Source organism: Gopherus evgoodei, chromosome 8 (genome assembly GCF_007399415.2).
Source record: "Gopherus evgoodei ecotype Sinaloan lineage chromosome 8, rGopEvg1_v1.p, whole genome shotgun sequence".
NCBI lineage: Eukaryota > Metazoa > Chordata > Testudines > Testudinidae > Gopherus > Gopherus evgoodei.
In genome coordinates, this window is record NC_044329.1 from 80,900,181 (window position 1) to 80,927,267 (window position 27,087).

The 27,087-nt window shown below is 43.9% G+C and overlaps 1 protein-coding gene across 7 annotated transcripts in view; it reads right to left on the minus strand.

Annotated features, from left to right (window-relative positions):
* The window catches only part of LRRC8D (leucine rich repeat containing 8 VRAC subunit D), an 86,083-nt gene extending 64,588 nt beyond the window's left edge, over positions 1-21,495 (minus strand). Inside the window, exons 1-4 of one of the 7 annotated variants that reach the window (XM_030573068.1) lie at positions 21,401-21,488; positions 4,827-4,909; positions 3,895-4,044; positions 3,382-3,486 (exon numbers count right to left, since the gene is read on the minus strand). The gene's annotated coding sequence lies outside the window, so the exon portion shown is untranslated. Of the gene's footprint in view, positions 1-3,381; positions 3,487-3,894; positions 4,045-4,826; positions 5,269-12,488; positions 12,552-15,336; positions 15,605-21,400 lie in introns of those variants that run through there. The other 6 variants (XM_030573067.1, XM_030573065.1, XM_030573063.1 and 3 more) reach the window with 6 other exon arrangements.
* Between the last annotated feature and the right edge of the window lie 5,592 nt (positions 21,496-27,087).

Here is a 27,087-nt window from a genome sequence, read left to right on the forward strand (position 1 = left end):
GAAATAAAGTAGGATCCAAATTAGTCTGAAATAAATTCAAATCAGGTAAACAGATAAAGTGCTGCAGGACATCTGGCCAGAAAATGTGATTGAGAACAGGCCCCACAGTATATACACAGTAAACATTTTGCCTTAAAAATCTACAGGAAAGTACCAATCCTAGCTGTAAACTAAGGCCGTGATCTGCCAAGACTTATGCACATATTTAACTTTAAATATGGTAGTAGCCCCATTGATGTCCATGGGTCTCTTCATGGGCATAAAATCAAGTACATGGCTCAGCCTTTGCAGGATTGGGACCTAAGCCTACTAGTCCCTACTAAATCAAAGCACCACAGCCCGCCAGCTTTCTAACTGATTTTTTAAATTAGAGAGACAACAACTGTCAAAAATAATTGAGAACATCCAGCTATTTTGTAATTTTTTTTTTCCTTCAGAAGTTGGATCATCCTGCCAGTTTGTCATTATTGCACAACTACGTAGATAAATCTAACAATGTTTTCTGGCAATGTAAAACTTTTGTTTGCAAGTAAAAATTCTTAGTTTACAAAAACAGTCACAGCAAATTAATTCCTGTTCTAAACCGTTTTCATTAAAATTAGAAAATCTGTAACTGCCAGGCACCACGCAGCTAATACATTCAATTTTCCTTAGCCTCCCAGTAACATTATGTTCCTGGAAGGTTGTGCTGTAAATTTTCCCTGTTAGCACAAAGAATAAATATAAAGTCACTCTTCAATATTTAAACAGCTTTCAAATGAAAGTGTACTAAGAGTTATAACTTGTACTTATAAATTTGACAATAGAGCCTTGATTCAGATTTTGGCATCCAAACTGCCACTGAACTGCACTACCATTATCCATGTGTCAATTAGACATGCATGAACGTGTCAAGTATAAGTCCCATTCCCTGATGTTTAAGTCTAGAGGCTGGTCGACACAAGGGAGCAGGGAAGGTCGATCTAAGATACGCAACTTCAGCTACATGAATAGCGTAGCTGAAGTCGAAGTATCTTAGATTGATTTACCTCTCATCCTCATGGCGCGGGATTGATGTCCGCAGCTCCCCCTGTCGACTCCGCTACCGCCGTTCGTGCTGGTGGAGTTCCGGCGTCGACGGGAGAGCGTTCGGGAATCGATATATCACATCTAGATGAGACGCCATATATTGATCCCCGAGAAATCGATAGCTACCCGCCAATACGGCAGGTAGTCTAGACATACACTAGATACAGAACTTGTGTATGCTGTGAGTTGGGGGAAGGGCCCTTTTGACATCACACACACCAATGACAGCAGGAAAAAGGACTTTCTGCAACTAAAGGATACATGACCATGTCACTAGTCACTACCATGAACAGCTAGCACACCCAGGGAGTCATAGTTATGTCTGCTGTAGGTATCTCAAGCATGTAGTTATCTTGCTTAAAAAAAAAAAAAGAAAAAAGAAAAATCAGATACTATGCAACTCATTTTCAAGACTGCTGAGCACTTACAACTCCACCTAAAGTCAACAGGAATTGAAGGTTTTCAGTAGTTCTGAAAGTCAGGCCGGTATCATGTTCTTTGGTTTTAAAAGCTACCGAGACAAGTGTTCCAACATAATCTCAGGTACACCTGGGTGTCTAAGCTGTGCTGCAAGCCTGGATGTCTAAGATGCTGCAAACAGTGCATATTATCCAGAAAGCAACTTGATGGCAGAATTAAGGTGGGGGCAAGGAAGGGAGGACATACCTCTATTTATTTTAATAATGCTCTTTAATACTCTAGGCTCCTCCTATATTCAAACATTTAAGATCCTACAATATTACTGAATTGCCCTTACATCAGTACCAAAAGCCTGCGATGTAATCTTTAATACACGTCCCCTACCTACTCCCTGTCTTCTTTTATATGCCAACTCATTCATCCACACCTACCCCAAAAGTGCCCTTCTTTTCCTGCACTATAGCATTCCACTTGTATCTCAGCTGTAGAGCATGGTTACACCAGCAACAAATTGCATCTTCATGCCAATCAAATTCTCATCTCCCTTACACGCCCCACGAGTATTAAGATCATATCTAAATCATTGTACACTTTATATGGCTGACATGATCATGAGGTGCCCTGATAGAACATTTAGTGCGTGGACACCCAGGAGTCAAGGAGTCAGTTTAGTGAAAAGTTTACAACTCCTATCAAACAAAAGGTATGACAAAAGACAAAAAGGTACTACGGGCTTGTCTACACTTACAGGGATGCTGTAGTGCTTAGTGAAGATACTACAGCATAGATATTCTACCTCCCCAAGAGGCAGTAAACTTTGTAGATGGGAGAAGCCCTCCCATTGCCATAGTGCTGCCTATACCAGGAGTAAGGTTGGTATAACTACATCGCTCAGGTGTGGATTTTCCACACTCCCGAGCAATGTAATTATACCAGCATAAATCGGTAGCGTACACCAAGCCTATGTCCATCAAAGCTACTTCCTAGCATTGCCACTGGCCATGCCCCTGGCTAGTTACATTTCCTTCAGTATCATTTAGGAAACAGAGCAAGCAGTATTATGGAAGAGTGATGGGTCAGCAAAAAGAATACATACACACAGTTATGTGACTTTCCTTGTACTTATATTTGTTTGCTCTACTAAATGTATTAAATGTATTCAATTATAAATCAAGCATCTTTATTTACTGCAATAGCCTCCAACAAGCACATGGCATGCTGCCATGTGTATTTACATTGCTGTATAACAATCAAATGCTAAATAGCGCTTTTCATAAAGAAGAAAGAGTGATTCCATACATTTGACATGCCCTTTTATTGGTTATTCTGTGCAATAACAGTCTTGTTTATACTCTAAGCAGTGCTTGTTATATAGAGAGATTAAGTACAATTCTACTGATGTATTCCCACCACTCAGAATAACTCCGTTCCAAAACAAGGAAGAAAGAAATTCACACTCATTATCACCATTATTCTGATGCTGAATTTTAAACCTCAAAATGGAGAGCAAAGGTCTGCACAACAAACTTGTCAAGTACCATTGTTTCCAATTTATTTCTTGAGAGAAGGTGCTCACTTTTGTCTTTGGCAAAATGTAGATGGAGAAGCAGGGCCCCATCTCTTGCAGCTGAAAGAATCTCAGGTCTGTTTGGGAGTCTGCAGGTGTAAGGGAGATGACAGCAAAGCCTAAAGGCCTGTGCTGCTTCCTATGCATCTTGCCCGTCACAAGAACAGCTCACAATAGGGCATGTTCAAGGAGCATCAATCACCCAAGGGCTTAATCCAGAGAAGTCTGGATCAGCACCTTTGACTCTCAGGTACAGTAATTCCAATTGTCAGCCGATAAAAGCAAATACACTCAGGTCTGCCTAGGTAAGACTAAAGGTAACTTACTGCTTCCACACCAGCAGCTGAGGTCAGCTAGCTCGGCCCTATCTCAGATCGCTGCCTGAGAAAAACGACAGCCCCGTGCTCACTCCGTGCTTATTCATCTGAAAACTGAACAAAGTAACATTTAAGTATCTCTTCCCTCCGGAGCAGAGCGACTCTCTCACGCTCGGGGAACTCGCCGACACCCCCATTGTCTCGAAGGCTCCCTAGCCGCTTCCCTGGCCGTGATAAGATCATTGAGGAGGCTGCAGGGACAAAGGGCTGGAAGCTGCAGCAGCAGGCGGCGATCACAGGCAGGAAGAAGCATGCTCAGTGCGAAGTCCTGAGCCGGGAGAACAAGATGCCCATTTCCACCGCGCGCCGGAGGAGTTGTACAGGGCAGACGCTATGGTCTAGGTTACGGACCCCCCCACCCCCGCTGCCGAGCAATACATGAATGGCAGCAAAGGGGGCTGCCTGGGGTGTGGGGGGACCAGCAGCGGCTGCTTCTCCCTCCCTCCAGCCCCGTCTTTGTACCTGACCGGCTGCGCTCCTCCTTCCTTCGCCTGTCCTGCTTCAGCTGGACCCAGCTCGGGCTGCGGGGGCTCCGGGCGCGGGGGGCCGGGAATCCAGCAGCGGCGAGTCACGCCCTCATGTCGGCCAGCCTTGCACACCACCGGGCACTTCCTGCGCGACAAGAGAGCGAGAGAAAGCCCGCGGCTGGCGGCGTGCGGCCAGGAGGTTCCGCCGGCGGCACGAGCGCCCCTGCCATTGTCAGCCGCTGCCCGCAGACCCGCCCCAGCCGCGGGCAGCCCGCCCGCGCCCCGCGGGAGCTCGCGCGGAACCCGCCAACCTCCGCCCGCAGCCGGCTGCGCCGCGCGTGCTCGTTCCGCCAGCGGCCGGGATCCCGCACCCCACTCCCCCGGGGAACCAGCCCCGCTCCGCTGGCTGCGCCTCGCGCGCTGCCCATAAAGTTTGCAGCCGCTTCGGCTGCAAAGCTGCCCAGACGGAGCGGGAGGGGGGTAGGAATTGTTTACGTCTGCACCGCGCCGGCTGGCTGCAGAGACAGGCTGATCGCCGCGCAGGGGGAGCTCAAAGCGTACCGCTCCCAGTGGCCTCTGGCTGCTGGTGTCGCGGCCTCTGGGCGCTGATAGGGGATGGGGATGGCTACAGTTAATTGCTTTGCTGAAACAAAGGTAGGCTATAAAATGCGAACTTTCGCTGCTGCCCGAAGGATGCACTAGCCAACCATGCATATTTACTGCATGCTGGCTGATAACGGCTCCTGCTCACTGATTCCCCTTCCCATCAGTCATGCTCACTCACACATAACAAGCCCATACCCATCGCCACAGCTCTTAAAAAACCATTACGGGGCTAGCCCAAGCATGCGCCGTGCGTGGAGTGGGGCATATTGCAGCTCCTAATAGAGCCTTCGCTAGCGTATGGCAAGATTAAAGCGTGTGTACTTAATGCCGGGGTCCAGCAGGTCCAGAGGGATAGCCAGGCTAGTCTGACCCTTAGGTTAACTCCTTTCTGAAATCAGCGAAATCTGAAGAATGAAAAAAATCAGTAACCAAGACTCCCTGATGATTCAAGCAGATGTATGTTTATGGCCTGCCCAGATCCTTTGGGAATGCTGTGACAAGGCTAATAGTCTTTTCTGATAATTAACCTTTATATCCTATTATGCTGCATTGACTGCTCAATGCAGGAAGCAGTCTCAGTTCAGAGGTAGATAAGGTATCCTGTGTTCTCCCACCCCCGTGAGAGTGCAGCTGTGATGAAAATGCAACCTAAGTGCATGTACCTTAGTGCCTCTCTTCTCCTTCTGCATAAATCCACCTTTGTGCTTTCATAAGCAGCATTTCCCCCACACCCCAAACATTTGTCAACATTTGGAAAAGCAGCAAAGAGTCCTGTGGCACCTTATAGACTAACAGACGTTTTGAAGCATGAGCTTTCGTGGGTGAATACCCACTTTGTCAGATGCATGTAGTGGAAATTTCCAGGGGCAGGTATATATGCAGGCAAGCTAGAGATAATGAGGTTAGTTCAATCAGGGAGGATGAGGCCCTCTTCTAGCCGTCGAGGTGTGAGAACCAAAGGAGGAGAAACTGGTTTTGTAATTGGCAAGCCATTCACAGTCTTTGTTTAATCCTGAGCTGATGGTGTCAAATTTGCAGATGAACTGAAGCTCAGCAGTTTCTCTTTAAAGTCTGGTCCTGAAGTTTTTTTGCTGCAGGGTGGCCACCTTAAGGTCTGCTATAGTGTGGCCAGGGAGGTTGAAGTGTTCTCCTACAAGTTTTTGTATATTGCCATTCCTAATATCTGATTTGTGTCCATTTATCCTTTTCCGTAGAGACTGTCCAGTTTGTCTGATGTACATAGCAGAGGGGCATTGCTGGCATATGATGGCATATATTATATTGGTGGACGTGCAGGTGAATGAACCAGTGGTGGTGTGGCTGATCTGGTTAGGTCCTGTGATGGTGTCGCTGGTGTAGATATTTGGGCAGAGTTGACATCGAGGTTTGTTGCATGGATTGGTTCCTGAGCTACAGTTACTATGGTGCCGTGTGCAGTTACGGGTAAGAATATGTTTCAGGCTGCCAGGTTGTCTGTGGGCAAGGACTGGCCTGCTACCCAAGGCCTGTGAAAGTGTGGGATCATTGTCCAGGATGGGTTGTAGATCCCTGATGATGCGTTGGAGGGGTTTTAGCTGGGGACTGTATGTGATGGCCAGTGGAGTCCTGTTGGTTTCTTTCTTGGGTTTGTCTTGCAGTAGTAGGCTTCTGGGTACACGTCTGGCTCTGTTGATCTGTTTCCTTATTTCCTTGTGCGGGTATTGTAGTTTTGAGAATGCTTGGTGGAGATTTTGTACGTGTTGGTCTCTGTCTGAGGGGTTAGAGCAGATGTGGTTGTACCTCAGTATTTGCCTGTAGACAATGGATTGTGTGATGTGCCTGGGATGGAAGCTGGAGGCATGAAGGTAGGCATAGCGGTCAGCAGGTTTTCAGTATAGGGTGGTGTCACTGTGACCATCACTTATTTGCACCGTGGTATCTAGGAAGTGGACCTCCCGTGTAGATTGGTCCAGGCTGAGGTTGATGGTGGTGTGGAAGCTGTTGAAATCGTGGTGCAACTTTTCCAGAGTCTCCTTCCCATGGGTCCAGATGATGAAGATGTCATCAATGTAGCATAAGCAGAGAAGGGGCGTGAGTGGACGAGAGCTGAGGAAGCGTTGTTCCAGGTCGGCCATAAAAATATTGGCATATTGTGGGGCCATGCGGGTGCCCATAGTGGTGCCATTGATCTGGAGATATATATTGTCATCAAATTTGAAATAGTTGTGTGTGAGGATAAAGGCAAAGAGCTCAGCAGCCAGTTGTGCTGTGGCATCATCAGTGATACTGTTCCTGACAGCTTGTATTCCATCTGCGTGTGGGATGTTTGTGTAGAGAGCCTCTACATCCATGGTGGCTAGGATGGTGTTTTCTGGAAGGTCACCAATGCATTGTAGTTTCCTCAGGAAATCAGTGGTCCACATGGACTCCTCCTGAGGGTCGAAATGGCAGTCTGGACCTATACATTGAATGTTTCCGCCGACATGCACAGGCAGAAATTGTGGAAAAACAACATCGCTTGCCTCATAACCTAAGTCGTGCAGAACGCAATGTCATCCACAGCCTCAGAAACCACCCTGACATTATCATCAAAGAGGCTGATAAAGGAGGTGCTGCTGTCATCATGAACAGGTCTGACTACCAAAAGGAGGCCGCCAGACTACTCTCCAATACCAAAAATTCTACAGGCCACTTCCCTCAGATCCCATTGAGGAATACACTAAGAAACTGCACCATCTACTCAAGACACTCCCTACACTAACTCCGGAACAAATCAGCATACCCTTAGAGCACCAACCAGGGTTATTCTGTCTACTACCCAAGATCCACAAACCCGGAAATCCTGTACGCCCCATCATCTCGGGCATTGGCACTCTCACTGAAGGACTGTCTGGATATCTGGACTCTCTACTCAGACCCTATGCCACAAGCACTCCCAACTATCTCCATGACACCATTGATTTCCTGAGGAAACTACAATGCAGTTGGAAATATCCCAAAAATAGCTATTCCAGAATAAGTCTCCATACAGGGCCATTAAATATACATTCTGGAATAGCTACTTTGATACCTTTCCAAGTATGGAAGCATCCTCACCCTTGCTGCTTCAAGAGTACAGCAAGAAGCCTGATCACAACATCGCCATCTGCAAATAATCCCATGAATCTTGGGTGCCAGTTCAAAAGTGCCTTATTTTTTAAAAAGTGATGAATTGGCTCTAGTCTTAATCCCAGCCTTCTCTAGAACCTCCCCCAGTATTGTCAATCCCAAGCATTCAAAAACCACAAAGGCAGGCCCCCAAAATATGAGGGTTTTTTTTAAATATAAACACATTTTGGGTTATTTGTCATCACATGTTTGAGGCTTTAGGGTGCAACCATGATAGCTAGAAACATATTTTTATTTTAAAATGAAAGGTGAAAGTCTCATGTAAGCAGGACCTGAGACTTTAGAAAAAATACTAAAAATCTGGTGATAAAAAATATCAAATTCCTTTTCCCATATTGTCAAGATAGATGCAACAGCCTTCTCTGAAGTTCCTGCCACTAAAGGTACATCTACACTGGCTAGGTATGCTGATGTAGCTACACCGGCACAACCCCGTACTGTAGATTAAGATCTGATCTGTACCTAAAACTTACATTGACCTAGCTACTTCGCTCAGGGCTGTGAAAAATTTCATGCCCTGTGACACAGTTAGGTCAAACTAACCCCAATCTACATGCAGCAAAGTCAATGGAAGAATTTTTCCATCAATCTAGCTTCCACCACTCGGATAGATTTACAGCAAAGATACAAATCCTGTTCATTGCTGTAGGAAGTGTCCACACTGCAGCAGCATCAGTTGCAGCTGTGCTGCTGTAGTGCTTGTAGTACAGACACCCCTAAGAAGTACCTTCCTGAACCTGTAAACCTCAGCCTCTCCATTTTATTTCAAACCCTATTTGAAGACTTTTCTCCTCTGTTTATACCCTTTTTGTTCTTCCCCTTGCACCTGTCTAAACTTCAAATTTAAATTGACATAACTATGTTGCTCAGCAATGTGAAAAATTCACATGCCTTAGTGCCATGCTCTGACAATTTAACCTCCGGTGTAATACTTCTATCACTCTAGGTGCTGCCACTGGAGGTGGATTATCTACGGAGAAGGGGGAGAGATCTCTTCTGTTGCTGTAGGAAGCATCTACAGCACCAGTGGCATAGCTACAGCGCTCTAGCTGTGCTGCTGTAGCGTGCATAGCACAGACACGGGCTGAGTCTTATGGACCACTGTCTTAAATGTAGTCCAGCAAAGCCATGTCTTAGTTATATAACCATCTGCTGTAATATAGGAAACAAAACACACTAGTATTGTGGATGGTCAGTATGCAGGCCACTATAAAATAAGTGTATGTTTTAAGTTTGTATGATATCCATTTCTCTCCCTGTCATTCCTTCTCTGTTCTCTCAGGCCCCCTCAACACTGGGAAAGTTTTTAAAAATGTACACTGGTGTACTTACATCTCTACAGCATAGCCAGGCCTTCAGTGCTTCTGGCATGTCATATGACCTCCAAATGGCCATTTCCTATATAACACTGCCTATATATGGAATACATACACCTGTTCTCATTCTTTCATTAGTCATCAAATCCTTGTATTTGTTATGTTTGCTATGTAAATAATCATTACTAACAATCCCTGTACCAGGTGTATTAACTGATTTTTCAAACACCGATGAGGCCATTTTAGGAGAGAGCAGGGAGAGAACAGTTCATTTTTGTAGGGAAGGTGTGAAGCTTCCAAAAACACTTTAAAAATTAAAGGTAACAATTTGAAAGCAAATTTCAATAGGTCTTCCATCTGTCTGAGTCACCCACCAATGCTTGTTATTTTTCAATCACTTCAAAAAATGCTGGTTTCCTTTCATACAGAAACTGGAGAGATCCACACAGACAGGGAAAACTCACTGGATATACAGGAGGAAACAATGAAAGTGACTATATACACAGTGTTGTCAAATACACAAAGTAACCAAACTGGAAAGGACTTTTGTCCCTCTCTAGTCTCACAAGGTATGTCTACACTGCAATTAAATGCCCACGACTGACCCCCGTCAGCTGACTCAGGCTCGTGGGGTTATAGAATTGGGGTGTAGACATTTTCCAGACCAAGCCCAAATGTCTACACCACAATTTTACAGCCTCAGCCTGAGTCAGCTGACTGGGGTCTACAATGAGTGTTTAATGGCAGTGTAGACATATGCTGAGTTGAAAGAATCTTAGGTGTTACTTGTAACACTAGAGGGTCACAGTTTGTTTCTTCTGTTGGCACACAACATGGGTTCCTTGTAATTTTTCATTCCCCTTCAAGCTCTCTCTGTTGCCACCTGCCCATCCCACTCTATTTCAAAAGACTCCCTATAAACCTGACCCCATGCCAGGAGTTCTGCATTCCACCTCTTTCCTCTGACGCCAAGGACTCTGGGTGCTTATGTCTCCTTCTGCCCAGGCCGGGGTTCCCTAGTCTTCCTCTGCCAGGCATTTTGTGGATTCATCTATTCCCCATACAGGGTCCCTGTCATCCATCATTCTTATTTATTCTTTCTCTCCCTGGGAGATAAGTCATTCAGAGTGTCACCTACTATTTTAAACTGCATTGGGAGGATTGTTTGGAAGGCTTTAGCGGCTGCCATCAGCCAGTTCTTTAAACTATAGGCAATTACGGAAGCTGCTAACCAGATGCCAATGGTTCTATGTCCCCACCCCCTTTTGGTTTATCATCACATTACACCCCAAACTGAAAAGTTCAGTGCAAGGCTATGCAGACTTGGTCAAGTGGCAGGTAAAAATATTTTCAGATAAATATAATTGCCTTTAAAGAAGCCCTTAAAATGAGGGTGGGAGGGAAATGAATGGAATGCTTGGGAGAGGTGGTAAATGTAAGCTGTGAAACCTGCAATCCTCTCTTTATCCACAGAAAAAATACAGAGAGATATCAGCCCTGAATACTGCCCCAATGGCATTTCAACTCTGGCCTGGTCTCTGTACCCATAGTGCCAGTTTAACTGAACAAGCAATTTTAAATTGATGTAATTAAATGGTGCAAAGCTCTGTGGGGACACTACATTTGATTTAAACCTGGTTTATATTGATTTAGCTTGCATCAGGAAATTTACAGGCACATTCTATATCAATATAATAAGTCTGAAACTGATGCGTTTGCATCTACACCATTCATTTGCACCAGCTTAATTACATCAGTTTTTAAATGGATTTTAGTTAAACTGGTGCAACTTGTGTATTTGGATAGTGCCTTAGGCACAAAGACCTTATTTCCAATTATGAGATTATGTTCAGTCTAAAAAACAGAATCCCCACACCTTTCACTTGCAGAATGGTATGATCTAGCCTTTTAGATTTACTCGTGTTTCTCGTCAGATTGGTGCCTGTTATCTCCTCTACCTGCCATACTTCATACTGTTTCCAATCTTTTTTGTCTTCATTTACTAACAATCCTTATTTTCCTGTAACTCAAGACTAGTCTACAAATAGAATTTGTACTGATTTCAAGTCTTATTTTAAAATAGATTTTATTACAGTGGTGTAAATCTCTGTTGTGGACAATCTTAAATTGCTTTGAGTGCCTTGGACTGATCTATCTCAAGTCAGCAACAATTAATCCCTTACCAAATTAACAAAAACAATTTACATGTGTCCACAAAATTTTAAATAATAAAGATTTAAAACTCTTGTTAGAGAAGGCCAGTTTCAGATCTCCCTGACTCCATGACCCACTCTCCCAAAGATGTGCTAGTCCAACAGACTTCTAATGCTTTTTACATCCATTCCCCCATTTCAGGTGTTACTTTTTTCTGTTCTTGTATTGTACAACTCATCCTTACTCCGTTTTCACTTTGTAGTTCAGACAGAGTAAATGACTAGAATCACATCTTTTGAAGCAGAGAAATAAGTATGAGACACGAAGATGTGTTTGTACTACAAGAGATTTGGGTATTTTTGAAGGACCAGCATTATCAAACCTATTCTCTATCTTCCACTATCATATATGCAGGCAAGATAAAATATTGAATAGGCCTGGTATAGATTATAGAACAAGTACCTAAAATGAAACTTTTAAAGAGAAAAAAATGCCTCAAAGGTTTCATGTTTCTTTCTTTATCGGTTTTCCAGTTTGAGAAGGCTTGGGCTTTATTTTAAAAAAGGAAAAGGAGCATGCATATACAAGTTTCTGGATAGCAGTCATTGTGAGGAACTCTGTGTATAGGCTTCTGCTTTTTATTTTTAAACCTCAGTTAAGATTAAGAGTGACGTCTGGTTCTTCTCTGCATCTTTGATTAAGGCAATTGCTAATTTATGTGGAAAATGTAGCCATATTGGTGCTTGTGGGGGCGGGAGGGGAAGTAGACAGGCGAGAGAATGTAATACTTTTCACTGGTCTGGACCAACAAGTCAACTTTTAATATACAAACTGTCAGACTAAAAGGATTGTTGACTTCCTTTTGGCAATTTGTGCAAAAAGCACTAGCTATAATGTGTAAGTTGGTGGACATGTTTGAATTCTTTGTGGAGGTTTGCATTAGTACAGTACAGAGAGATTTATTAATGAATAATAAGTGTCAAAAGTTGCATCAATGCAAGGCACTGTAATGAGAATCAGATAAGTATTGTATAAACAATATTTTTGCACATATAATACTGATACCCACAGATGAAACCTTTGATCTGAAAGCTTAATTTACAATCCGTTTATGCATTATTTGCTGATCAGCATACTGGATGTAGACAGAAACAATCAGGCTATGGACAGTTTATTAGCATAACAAACATTTAAGAAATACAACTTGAAATATACACACAAACGTTACATTAAAGATCTCCATTAAGTTATCAGCCCTCTTCTAACTTTAAAGCATTGCATTCTCTCTCTCACACCTCACTTCAGTAATTCTGCACAAGAGATCATCCAATTATTCAGGTGCTTTACCCTGGGGTCTACCTCTTACCAATTGCTACTAGTTGAAAAGTTTCCCTTCTTCCCCATCTTGAGGTCTGTGTCTACAGCCGGCCTTAAAGAACAAGCATAAAAAAAAAAGAAAGAGTGTGGTGTAGTGGATTACTTTCTACTTATAACCATGGCTTTATACTTGTTGCCCAGAGGCCCACTAGTGGTTCACTACTCTGTGTCAGCAACTTGTCAGGCCTGACATACTCAATATATCTAACACAGTTGTCATCAAAAGGTGGCATGTAATGTACCATTGAAAAACACACAACTTACTGACCAGTAATAATATTATGTGGTGTACGAATAGGTAACATGGGAAAACATGCTGACCCTATGTTTTTAAAACACACCCAGCCAGAATGTGGTTCTGCCTGCTTGCATGTGTCTTCAGGGTAATTGAGAGTCCTTGGATATGCATTTACATAAATGGTAAACAAAGCCATCAACCTAACATGGGAAGGAACCAGCATTAAGTCTTCTCCAGACCACATGGTGTTTCTTCCCAGCAGGAGAAAAGGAACTTATTCTGAATATGCATTTCAAAGGTTTACTGGTCTATAAAGAGGGGATCTGTACCTTAAATGATAAGCAATTGAATTCACTGATTGTATACAACAGTACTGTATTATAAAAGCATATCGAGTAAGGTCTCTTCTGACCAGCCTGAGACACACTTGTGATCAATGTCATTGTGAAATGTATGTATTTACACAATGTGAAGAATTATGATACTCCATGATGTTATGCTTTAAAATCTGTGACTAAACACAGGGAGAAAATGATTTTCTCCCAGACAGGAGGGAAGGTAACTATCTACATTTCTCTACTGTAAGTTAAGCAATGTGGAATAAAACCAACGGAAGCCCTATTTACATACAGATCAGCAGAGGGAGGGGAAGTCCACAAGAAGGGAAGAACAGCAGGAAGCCTTCCAGGCTTTTGAAACAGACAATGAATTTTGGGTGATACAAGGGGGGGGGGGCAAAAAGATGTCTGAGTTACCACTTGAGGGATTCAAGGGGCTTGAACTCTTGAAATCAAAGGACACTGGGTCCTTCAACCAAGGGGGTTGATGTTTCTGGGAACTAAGTTTATATAAGAAACCTACTTAGGCAAAGACTGTAACTTGCTGAAATTAAGTTTTAGTCTTAAAAGCATATTTTTACTTTTGTTTGCTTATAACTCTTTCCTTATTCATTATATTTGGTATCACTTAAATCTATGACTTTTTGTTTAATAAACTTGTTTCACTTTTACTGTAAACCAATTCAGTTGTGTGATTGAAATAAGAGTGCTTGTCAAACACCAGTTAAATTAATAAGCTGCAGCATATTGACTAAACTTCTGTGAGCAGTCCAGGAGAGAGCTGGACACTAGAGAGGTAGACAATTTGGGGGAAATTCAGGACTAGGGGGATGTTGGGGTCACTCTGCAAAACGTAACTAGGTGGTGAAGCCAGGGTGGGACCTGCATACTTGTAATATTATTGGCAGTTGGCATCAGGGCTTTTAGCCACAGCAGTATAGCACTGAAGGCACCCAGAGTTACAGAACAGGCAATGACAACTCCTTGCTGGTCTGCAGTGAACCCCAAAATGTCACAATACTGTATAACTTTCCTATGACTGCAGAGATCATCTTGCAGAACACTAAGTTCTTAAAACAACACTGACTCAGCACTGCTTTTAATAAATGTGAAATCTGGCCTAGCACCATTCGGGTTTTACAACACTAGAGGAAGTTCTAAGCCAAGGTTCCTGTAGAAAACAAAAGCCACCTTTTAATGGAGAAACCCACTGAAAGTACGTCTTTACTTCAGCGTTAACCCAGGCTCTTGCCTGAGTTTTAGCCCAAACTCTCCCCCTTCCTGCCACACACAAAAACCTCAAGCTGCATTTGGAGGTTCTTTAAGCCTTGGCTAATTTACATGACTATCGGGGTGGGTCAGAGCTCAAATTCCATTTTAACTAGGGGTATGGCTACACTTGCAGCTGTACAGCACTGGGAGTTACAGCTGTCTTCGTACAGCACTGTAGGGAAAGCGCTGCAGTGTGGCCACACTGACAGCTATCAGCGCTGCAGTGTGGCCACATTTGCAGCATTTGCAGCACTGTTGGGAGTGGCTGAACAGGCATTCTGGGATACCTCCGAATACCACTGGAGGCCAATTACAGCGCTTTTGGTGGTCACACTGGCGGAGCAGCGCTGCATCACCAGCACTGCAATCATTATACCCCAGGCAGAGCAGGAGTACAGCCAACGCTGCAGCCAGGGAGATGCAGTGCAGTATGTGCCTTGCAAGTGTGGACAGTGAGGAAGGGGCAGTGCTGTAAACCCACCACCAGCGCTGCAACTCTCCAGTGTAGCCAAGCCCTAGGACTGCAACATGCCCTCGTTGAAGTGCAGACACAGGCAAAAGCCACTCAAATGCTGAAAGTCTTCCAGTGTCTTCCCACAATTGGACCTTGGCTACACTGGCGCTTTACAGCACTGCCACTTTCTCGCTGAGGGGTGTGAAAAAACATCCCTGAGCGCAGCAAGTTACAGAGCTGTAAAGCACCAGTGTAAACAGTGCCCCAGCCCAGCGCTGTAAGCTAAGCCCCACAGGGAGGTGGAGTACCTGCAGCGCTGGGAGAACTCTCTCCCAGCGCTGGCGGCGCGACCACACTCGCACTTCAAAGCGCTGCCACGGGAGCGCTCCCGCGGCAGCCCTGTACAGCTGCAAGTGTAGCTATACCCCTAGTTGTGGAAGCCCCAGCACAAAGAACAACAGGATACACCCCATGGATATGCAGAAAACAAGGATCCAGTAACATGGGTAGGGCTTTGCTGTGAAAATGCTCCTACCTGGGCTAAGCTAACTTGGGTGCCAAGCATCCAGGTAACTGTGCAGTGAAGGTATACCTTTAAAGGCAATCTGAAAAAAACGAAAATCAGACTTTGTGTTCTTTTTGTTTGTTTCTTTATGGTACCTAAAGAAGGCCTAAGATTTTAACTTTACTTCTTTCTTTACATCGGAAGTCTAGGTCTCACTAGTCTTGAGAACCAGTAGGAAGATAACATGAAGACAGCAAAACCTGAGCAATTGAGATGGAAACAGATTTTTATTCAGATTGTTTCAAACTCTTGTTTATTGGGGTTGTTTTTACCCTTTTTAATTCAAATGTCAGAAAAAAAGACAGTTGGAAGAGAAACTCTTTGTTAAAGTGTGAAACATCTCCTCCTCCTCAGCTGAGGGCTGAGAAAACTCCCACTTCACTTCTCTGGTCCTCCAAAGAGTCCCCCAACAAAACAAGGAATGACCAGGCCTGATACTTCTAAGATGGGGGGGGGGAACCAGCCTTACACTTTTCAAGCAGTAAAAGAGGTCACAGGCTCTACTGTCTCACCTGTAATACAAAATGCTGGACTACGCAGAACCACGTGTCTGCTCTGCTCATCTTTCCTACTGCTAGTTGTCCTACCGCATTCAGCCTGCTAATTTCCTCATTCCCCTCTCGAATATTGTTTCCAAAAAGGGCATTTTGTTCAAGACGAGGATGGCAAATGTTCACCATCCTCCTCTAATATAGTAGTGCTTTGTACCACAGTTGTCCCTTAAAAGTGGAGTAGCACAAATTGTCCCCTTATATGGAACATCACTTTGGTGGCTAAGAGGGGAGCACGAGCAGAAAGTTGTAGACAGTAACAGCATTAAAGAATGTATCAGCACAATATTTTCATAGCTTCATTCACACAGATAAAATGAAAAGGACAGAAATGAAACTATTTCTCTTTGTACAGTGGCAACAAGCAGGTGCTTGATGCAGTGATACCACTGCTTTTCTTCCTTAAAGATGAGTGAAATAGATACTTTGCTTGTTAGATTCCAAAAGATAAATCTACTCCCACAGAAGGAATATATTTTTAGGCCCCAGGGCATTTCTGGAGGTGCTAAATCAGGGTCCTATAAAATAGTCTTTTTTGTTTCAGGAAAGAGATGGGAAACCAATCTGCAAGACTGGAAGAATACAAAGAAATTGCAAAAGAGCTTTGATTCCTTTCATGAAAGAAAGTTTCAGCAATAGGCTGTTAAAATTACCGACGTGGAAATGAGTGTTACTTGTTGACTGTGTTACAAAAGTGCCAATCTGACTTGTGACGCACTTTGCTCTTGAACAGGTCAAAAAACAACAAGATGATTCTCAGCTAGTTGAAAGTGGAGAATGCTGGCTTTGTTCTTTAGTAAATTTGTCTGGAGTCTCTGAAAAAGTTTTGTTTGGCAATCAGTGCCTATTCTTGCTAAGTGGAGAAGAGAAAACTGCACCCATTTTACTCAGCCCAAGAGATTTTGAGCCAACTCTATCCCTGGTGTAATTCTGATAGAGTCAAAGGAGTTGCACCATTGAAAAACGGGGCCTAAAATGTTCTCAAGGTAGAAGCTGGTACAATAGTAGGTGTTACCTTGAGAGAGACAGGTGAGTGAGGTAAGAAGCACTTGTCACCGTGAATAAACTGTGATATATTTATTTAAAACAACTAATTACAATTGGCTTTTCTGAGCCTAGTGCTGGAGGCCGCTAGATGCTAAAAAATGTCAGTCCAGTGTTCAAACATGATTTAAAGGCCCACTCCTGCAAACACTCACTAAAAACATGAGCCTGCGGATGCCAACCAGTATGGCCAATAGTAAATTTTTGCAGATCCATTCCTAAGACTATGATGCCAAAGACTTTTACAGGGAAGCAGACCCATGAGACTACATGTGTGAAAAATTACAGAACTCCAAATGTTTTTGCAGGATTTGGTTCAAAGCGTGTAACATAGTTTTTAGTCTGCTTTGTCAAAGAAACACTTTCACATAGTTTAAAATTTATAAAAAAGAGTCTACAAGTCTTAACAGAAACCAAGACTTTGTAGGGGTGGAGGGTTTGTGTTTGGTTAGTTTTTGTATTTTCTAAACACTTCACTGGGGGGGGGAATTGTTTTGATGCAAGCCTCCCCCTGCAATGTTTGGCATTGTGGTAATATAGCAGAATCAGGGAAACGGAACTGAACAGAAACAAAAACATAACTGAATAGTCTAGTTTCACAGTTGAAAGAAATACAAAAAACAAACAGCCTAAATTGCGAAAAGATCATTTAAAAAAATATTACTACTCAAGTGCATTATTAGTAATGCTACAAATTGTTTGTAAAACTATGTGAAAACAAGAAGAAACTGCAAGAAAACAAGGAACTTACAGAACATTTGTAATTGTGAATTATCCCTTTAACAGGCAGAAGAAAACCTTATATTCTTTGTATTTTACAAAAGAAACATTTTGATTAAATAATCAGGTGTTCCCTTTTGTTAGTATGTATCTTGGGAACTGGTTTATAGTTTATTTCTCTGAGCTCCCACACTGCTTGCATGACAAAGCATGCCACATTTCAGCAAGATGTCTGTCTCCAGCACTAGGCTCTAATTAAGAACTTTTAATCCTTAGAGATTAGCCAGGGTCCCTTGGATTAAGACCAGCCAATTCCACTGTGGTTGAGAGAGGTACAACAGGAAGAGGGACCATTTGCAGCCACTTGGGATGAGGCACTGACTCAGGATTCTTGGTCACCCCCCACCCACTGCCAGACTGCAAGAGGAGGAAATGACACAGCAACAGATGGGATCAGGAGAGGGGGAAGAACCAGCTAGTGACACAGAGCCTGATCCAAAGCCCTCTGAAGTCACCTACCACTACATTCAGAGTAGGCTTTGAATCAGCACCATAATACAGAGCAGGGAACCAATGAAAAGGCTTCGAGGAATGGGGCTAGAGAGAGAACAATCTTCAGCTGAGAATTTTCAGGACAATCACACTATTGGATTAAAGCATGCAACATCTATCATATTTGTTCATGGTTACAAGTGCTCCTAGAACCTATGTCTAGTTTCAGAGCCAGTGCTGGCCCAGAGGGAGCCTAAACAGGAATCTTCCCCCACGCACACACACAACAAATAATAATAACATGGGGGTGGGGAACTTGAGCTGCTTGGGGTCCTAAGCAATTGCTTAGCCTACTTATGCCGAGCGCGAGCTCTGGCTCGTTTTCTCTGACTGCTGCCATGCATTCCATTTCTTAATCTCCTGCATTTGGAAGCACTTCCCACAATACCATTAGTTTTTTGTGACTCACCAGAAATGGAATTAGGAAAGATGCCCAGAAAGAAGATGTATAATTGGCATATCTCCAGGTTGTTACCCACTTCTAGTGGAAAGAAAAACACTTTTCTGAAGTCAGAGGAAAGTGAGCTGGACGTGCTCTCAGTAAAGCTGGTGCCTCCACCAAAGTGGCATGTGTCACACAGAAGTAAAATGTTTAGCAAGGCTAAACAATGCAATACCATGGAGGAACCAGATTTTGCAGGTTCCAATGAGTTACAGTAGTCCTATGTTTGATATTTAATTTTTTTATATGCGTGTCTGACTGCTTTAACTTACCCAGCTCTTAACGTGGTCATTACAGGAACAGGCTTGTTCCCATCAATATTACCTTCATGTGGTAGTAGCATACAATGTTTATGTTATTATTAGTGTTGTTGCTTTACTACACCTCCTCTGGGTCTGTAAACATTACACAGACAGTTGTCCCACTTCCAAATGGATTTTAGAACTTCCATCATATACACAGCATCATGTTCTGGAGATTATGAATCTGTTTTATACTGTGCCATCCTCCATCCCACCTTGTATAGTCAATGTAATTTTTGTCTCCTTATCAAAGCAATTTTGACAGCAGAGAAGAGTATCTGTTCAGACATTCCTTGTTTGTTACATGCCAAGTTCTAGAACAAATACTGTATTATTTTAATATTAACACTTTAATTTTCTGGACAGTGGACTCTGCTGAGAATTGGCAGACATCATAAAGGCACATAAAATAGCATCAAAATAACTTACTCTCAGGACAAGACCTTGTAAGTCAAGTTTAATCAGACAATACAAGGTTTACAGCCAAGTTATAAATCCCTGAGAATAGATCTAATTCACAGCACCTCACTGCTGGCCTCAGAGTGAAGCCTGGTATACTGATCCAAGATCAGTGGTGAATAAACAATATAACATGAATTGCTGTTCACTGCTGAAGCCCTTAATTTAGTCATGAAGAAAATGAATGTAGACCCACTGGAAAAGCAGAAACACAGTTAACAGATTTGAAACTACGGCACCTTTAGCTTGTGAAGTAAAGAGGGCTAAAATGTATTTCATAGGTTACACTGGGGGACCAGGATGTTGGTAGCAACCCATCAGATTTTACTTTTTAGAAGCACAACATCCCCTGTCCACTTAGCAGTTGCTTATCGTTCAGCTTCATAGATAATTTCTTTTCTATCTTTAATGCTACCAGAGCTGATGGTCATAACCCTGTTTGTATGGCACAGAAATTAAGCCTTCCCTAAATATATTTTAAGAGCGAGAGAGAGACCACCACCATTAACAACGAGTAGCAACATGTACCACAAACCAGTGCTGAAGATAATTTAGCTGATGCTAGAGACAGGAAAAAACATTTTCAACGTCATTATAAAAAGCATTTCTGAGACTTGGTTTATCAAGGGATAGGTCAATCACCTAGAGAGGACCAGACTGAAGAGTCAATTACTGGCTGTCATAGGCTTACTGTGTGACCTTGGACTTCAGTTCACATATTTGTAGACCAGGGATAATAAAACTTCTTTAACTTGGAGAGGGGTTTCAAGGATTAATAGAAAATGCTCTGAGATTCCCATACAACAGACACTATAGAAGTGTTATTGTACTGCCATTTACCAGCAAGGATACCTAAAAAAGCAGTGGAATAAAGATGGTTCATTGACCAAAAGTCTGTCTGTGCTGATGTAGGAAATGTTGTAATAAATTTACGTAACAACCATTGCATAGGTTAAGGCCCTTTATCTGTGCCTAGTGCAACATCAAGAAAATATTTGACACCACAGAAAAAACACAAATAATCAGTGGTTGCAACGCTGATTTCATAATGCAATATGGCAAAAGAGAGGGTGCAGAAAGAGACGGATTTTTTAGCTGGAGTAAACTTCCATACCCAAGGCTTGCTTCAGTATCATACTCTGGCATGCAATGCTTCATGCATGTGTGCACGCACACACGCACATAAACAGAGTAAAAATATTAAACAGATTTTAAAAAGGAAAATATCTCTGGATGAATTATAATATTCTTCCTGTCACTGCAAAGCTAGTTACCCTTTCAGTTTCCACTAGCCGGTATTCCAAGTGTTTATGGATACCTCTGTTGCCAGGGGAAGGCAGAGCTACTTTTATGAGGGTGGATATTTATAACTATTAATCTGGGGACACTATTCCTGCCTGCTTCAGTTCACTTTGCTAGTACTGGACTAATTCTAAGCTCTCCTTATCTAAAAGGGTCTCCTAGCCAACATAAATATGGACTTTTGCAATTATCTGAAAACACCAGGGTGGCAAGGTACGCTCAGTTTTCCTGCAGCGGTATTGATCTGGCAACCGGACATGGGCTCTGTATTTAACACGCCCGGGCCAGGCTCTGGGGCTGCCCGGTCAGTCAGAGCAGACATGATCCCTCACTGGGAGACAGCTACATCATTTTTATTCTTAGCATTTCCTGTAACCGGCGGTCTGTTGCATAAGGAAGAGCCGCTGAGCTGCGTTTCACCTTAGCGGAGCTACAGCCGCCGGGTAAGACCGATGCACTTGCAGACGCAGCGGGAGGGGCGAAGGAGGAAGGCGAGGGGCAGCGCCGCTGTCCGGGAACTGTGACGCTCCCCCAAGCAGCCGGATTCTCCCCCTAACCCCGAAAAGCTCTAGGGTGGGGGGGATCCCTGCTGGCACCGATCCCCCCCGTACCAGGCTGCAGCAGCCTCCCTGCCCGGGGCCCCCCGGGCTGCAGTAACAAACCTTGGCGGAGGGCGCGGCAGGTAGCTGGGCGCAGCCGCACGGCGAATCACTCCGGCGGGGCGGCCATAGGGGCGGGGCGGGGGCTCCCGGCGGCTAGCAGCACCCTGCAGCCCGCGCCGCGCAGCCACACGCCACGCTGCAGCACATGGCTCTGCTCGGAGCAGCTCCGGCCCGGCCGCTGGGGCACCAGCCAATGGCTCCCGCGGCAGCGCCCATGTGATCGCCAGTCCCCTCCCCTTCCCTCCCCGCTGCGCTGCGCGGCACCTCTGCGCTGCCAGGGCTCAGGTGCTCCAGGGCCGCTCGCTACAGGTGCCTGCGACCCTCCCTCGCTGCAGGACCCGGGGCGCCCCGCATGGGGGTGGAGGGAAGAGTGCAATAGGTTCCCCCCCCCGGGGTGTTTTCCCCTGCTTCTAGGTCCGCTGCTTGCAGGATCGCCACAGCTGCTGCCGCGCCCACCTCACCGCGCCCCGACGGCCCGGCCCACGTTCCAGGGCCCCCTTCCGAGCCCAGCTTCCCCAGGGTGCGGGGCACTGGGACTTTGGGCAAGTTACCTAATACCGCTGTGTCTAGTTGGCTGTCTCTGACACGGGAAGAGCGACACAGGGACCCTCGAGCACCCCAAAGGGAAGGGCAAAGTCTTAGTGGTCAGCAACTCCACGGCCACTTAGGACTTCGTAAATGTCATTGTGTTAAACATCTTGGCCATGTGGGGCTGCCTGGCAATACCGAGAATGGATTTCAGATCCTCTGTTCCAAAACCACAGGCACAGCTTTCCCTACAGGAGAATGTTTTTTGGCTGTATGGGGCATAGGACACACAGCCAACCACTCTGGACTCTACACAGGCAGTGGAATATGTGTACACACACACCCCCACACACACAAAATTCATTTTAGTTTTATTATAAGAACATGGCAAGAATCTCAGTGCTCTGAGAACTATGTCCCAAGTCCTGAAGGTTATTAACTCTGGGCACATGACTAGTCCCATTGAAAACAATATCATTGACTCATATGCCTAAAATTAAATATGTTCATAAATGTTTGCAGGATGGAGGCCTATAATTCTTATTAGCTCTTTTAATGTTCTTTCTATAAGTCAATCATATCTTTACCTTTAACACATTTAGAACTTTAAGGTTCTTTCGTTATAAAGAGATAGCTGAAGGCAATTTAAACTTACTATTCAGATTGTGGAGAGACAAGGTGCTTTAGGTAATATCGGCTAGAGGATCAGTGTCCATTATGGGAGGCAAGTGTTTGAACTTAATGGAGCTCTTCCTCAGGTCTGGGAAAGATACTCAGGGCTTCTCGTCACTAAAAATTAGTGTCTGTAAACACTCTTTTTCCATACTTTGTCAGCACCGACAAAATACTTCCAGCCCGGCAAGCAGTGTTAGCTTTGTGGGCAGGAGCCTTGTTCACACTGCCACTTGTTTCGGGCAAAACTTTTGTCTTTTTTAAATACCCATGGAAGACAAAAGTTTTGTTGACAACTTTGCAGTGTAGACAAGCCCTTCAGAGGGTCACAGCTAAATACAAGGTCAAACAGAATTTAGCATAAGCACATATCTAAGGGATTATTCACGGTGAAGTGGCCTATTAACTCCCCTGTAGTCATAGGACATAAAGAGGGGTTAATGAGTTACAGATTGTTGTACTAAGCCATAAATCTAGTGTCTTTATTAGGACCATGATTTTTAGTGTCTAGCAAGGTTATGAATTTAAGATCCCAGGCTCATTTTTGAAGGTGGGGTGTGGGTTTCCTTTAAGGATGAGGATTTATAGATCAGAGAGAGAGTGATTGCTTGTGAAAAGTGTTCCCCCATCAGGGATGTAGTGTACATTAGCCAGTGCACTAAATGTGGCTGAAATGAGACTCACTCAGGTCTGGAATGAGCTCACACAGGATAATGATAAAAGACAAAAACACAGAAGTTAGTCCAGTAGAAGATATTACCTCACCCACATTGTCCCTCTAATATCCTTGGACAGACAGCTATAACATCACTGCATGTTTAGGATTTGGAAAGAAAGCTTTGTGGGCTGTAGCCCACGAAAGCTCATGCTGAAATAAATTTGTTAGTCTCTAATGTGCCACAAGGGCTCCTGTTCTTTTTGTGGATACAGACTAACACGGCTGCTACTCTGAAAGCTTTAATAGACTATAACCTTTAAAAACAAATAATTTCAGTGGAAACATAATGTTGGTTTGGAGTTAAATGTTTCTTGCAGTGTTTGCAACCCAAACATTGTCGTACTGTGCTAGTGCTTGAGTACCAGAAACAACAGCAAAACACCTATAAACAAAATAAAACCAAACAGTTTGTTTCATTGTCCAGGATAAGTGAAATGCAATAAGAAACTAACACCACAAATGGCATAAAGTACATTTGAATTTTAAAATCCGTTCAGTTTTTATAATCTAAATAATTATTTGCAAACAGGATCTTTTGGTAACTCCCTTTTGGTTCATCCATGTGGTGCTTATTACAGGTCCTGGAAAGTGGGGAGAGGGATCAAAAGGTAGGTTTGTATCAGCTTTGCCCTCCCTCCTTCCATGGGACTCCAGGGTCTGCAATAATCTACATTCATTTGTGACAGCCTTTTAGAAGCTGTTACGCTCACAGGGGTTCCCAAACATGTACACTGCTCTCCAGCAATACCCCTTCACTTGGGAAGTTGGAATGGGGTGCTATCCAGTTAGGGATCTTCAGCTGCCTGGTTGGGGACACTTTATGGCCCAGTTAACCCTTTGCTTTTTAAAAATCTGATTATTTGTAACCTGCTCTTCTCCATTTAAAGCTCTTTAAAGTTATAGAAGAAGGACCTCTTCAGCAGCATCAGCTTCAGAGACCAAAGGAAAATTAGGTCATCTCTATACAGCTTTCATCTTTTAGCACTGTTTTCATCAATTTATTTTAATTTACTTCAGTTCTGTCTTTAGCTCAGCTCCTGTTTAGAATAATTAGTTGTAATTTATTTTAAGCTGTTTTTTAGGAAGCTCAGTCTGGCTTTTGGTGATTTTTCTCTCTTAGATCATCACTTATATTATTTTTGGCCAGCTTTGAAAAGTCTCACAAGTTTAACCTTGGTAGGGTAATATGTTTGGTTTTAAACTGACATAAAGGCCATGCTTATGTGGGGGTCTCTGCTACTGGGGCTCCATGCAGTGAAGGATGAACAGAGATAAAAGCAGTCCATGGTGGTAATCATCAAGAGAGGTGAAGACAGATAATAAAAAGAGTCAGTGATTGGGAAATCCTGAATTTTCTGCCAGCTGTCTACAGTCAAGCATAAAAAGATTTTTACCAACTCAGAACTTGCCAAAACTAGCTGGATCCACATAAGTTTAGTGTCAAATTAAAGGAATCTTGCTAAATCCAGACATACTAGCAAGAAATTCTTTTATCCAGGAGCAGTAACCTAGAACCAGAGAGCTCTAGATACCATTAGAGCCCAGTTCTGATACAAACGTGGTAGATTTTGTAATAGCGTGTAAAAGGCTCACCTCCTACAGAACATGTTATCTCTTTTAGTTACATGTCTCAGAGGTAACTATAACTCTTTTTAAGCTCTATGCCTCCCTTATTTTAAAACTTTCCTGTCACACAAACTCTTAACATTTCCCCGGATTTGACTGTGATGTTTGCCTTCTTCAGAATGGTCTCCCTTAGGCCCAATTCCTTATTGCCCTGTGGCCCCTTTTACCAGATAGGGGCCCATATGCCTGGCACATGGATGGCTGTGTGTCCTCTCCACAAGATGTGAGGCATTCCGAGGTGTGATGGAGGAAGGAGGTGGTGGTTCTGGCTCAAGGAAACGGCCTGACCAGGGCAAACCTGTCCCCCAGCTTCTCTGCTTTCCTGCAGCGGTCCACAGCTGGCCATTGCTACAGGAGTAAAGTCGCCCTCAAGTTATGCTATCTAAAAAAAGATATAGGAGAAACAGAAGGGGGTTCCCTGAACCTGAAAAGCCCATGAACAGGAGGCACAAACTGCAGCTCAGTCCCTGGGTAGGAATGAATCTGACCCTTTATGATTAAAATGAGTGAGCCTTGCTAATTTGCACTAGTAGCTGTGGTAGGTTTTAGAGATTGCTGAATTTTGTGAATTAGTGACTACATTAGCAAGCAAAAATACAGTGATAGTACATCACAGAATGTAATTTATTCATTTAATTTTACAACTGCAGTTTAGTTTTAATTAGGCTAATTTTCTATTCCTAATTAACTTAAATCGTTTTGTGCCACTCGCAAACTTTGCCACCTCACCAGTCCCTGCTTTCTCAAATCATTAATAAATACATTAGAGAATATCAGCCATACCAGGGAACTCTGGAGTACCTTCTCTGCATTTTGCCAGGTTGAGAAATTGCCCATTTATTCCTAGATAATTTCTAATAGAGAACAGCATTCTACCTCTCTCCCAAAGACAATATATTTCCTCTTGTGAGAGACACTGTGTGGAGAATGAGTAAAATAGCTATTTTATTTGTTTTTAAATATCATATGTATCTCAGTTTGCCTGTGTGATATTGTCCTGCCTGGCTGCGTAGAGTTAAATCAAAGGAGGCTGCAAGGGGGAAACCAACAAGAAACAAACAATGGTAAAGATAAGATAGAGTCCCAGAGAATACCAATGGTCTTTAAAGAAAGAATAGGAAAGCTAATGATTGGGGAATATCCCTGGCTTGCTAAATTTATTCTTCCCAGGCAGAACCTAGGATCAAAGGGGATTTAAAAACCTTGAAGATACTGGCTGAGGGAAGCAGGGGGTGGTGAATGGGCTGTCAGCAGCTGCCCAGGAGGGAAATGCTGGCAGAAACACACCAAAGGAGGGAGAGAATGCAGGTCAGTCTGCTTCTCTCAGCCTAGAGATGGAAATAACTGGGCTGAATGGAATTTACCAATGCTTGCAGGGAAAGATTAAGGTTTAGGTAGGGGGAAAGATGCATATAGACCCTTTGCTTTGTGTGCTATGTACCTTTGGGGGACTAAACAATGCTTTGTTTTGAAGCAGCCCTTTTTACTTTAATCAGCTTGTTGGTCAAAAGCCCCTGGAGGAAAAGGACTTAACAGTTGCCAGACACCATGTGTGGTGCCTGGTGGGTGAACGGCAGGCCTGGGGAGGCCAGATCCCGGCCCCTTCCTGCACCCTTTCACACTGGAGCCCCAACAACAACAACTGCCCCAGAGCGCTGAGTGGGTGGGCAGAACAAGCACCTGCTCCAGCCACCTGGAGTCCCTAGCCACAACCCTGCCCCCACAACCCCCAGCCCACTGCCCTGGCCACAAAATGCCCAGGAAGTAAGGAGGTCTGGGGGTGGAGTGTGGGTGGGGCTATGCAGGGCTGTTCGGGGAGGTTCAGTCTCCCCCAGCTTTTGATACCCGTTGCCCATGCCAGACACAGTTGGACAACAGGGAGGTTGCAGCCCAGAGAAAGACTGCTTGGACTAAAGGATTCCATTCTTTGAGAGAAGGGCAGGAGGCCAATCTGTCACCTGAGGTGAAGGTGCACTCAAGAGGGACTGACGGGAGTCTAAAGTGCAGCTGGCCCTGTAACCAGAACACTGGCAAAGCTTTTTGAAAGTCCAAATAAATTATGTCAGCCAGCTCTAAACCATGCTCAAAGAATTCTAGTATATTAGAGAAGCACAGTTTTGCTCTGTGGAACCATTGCTGGTTT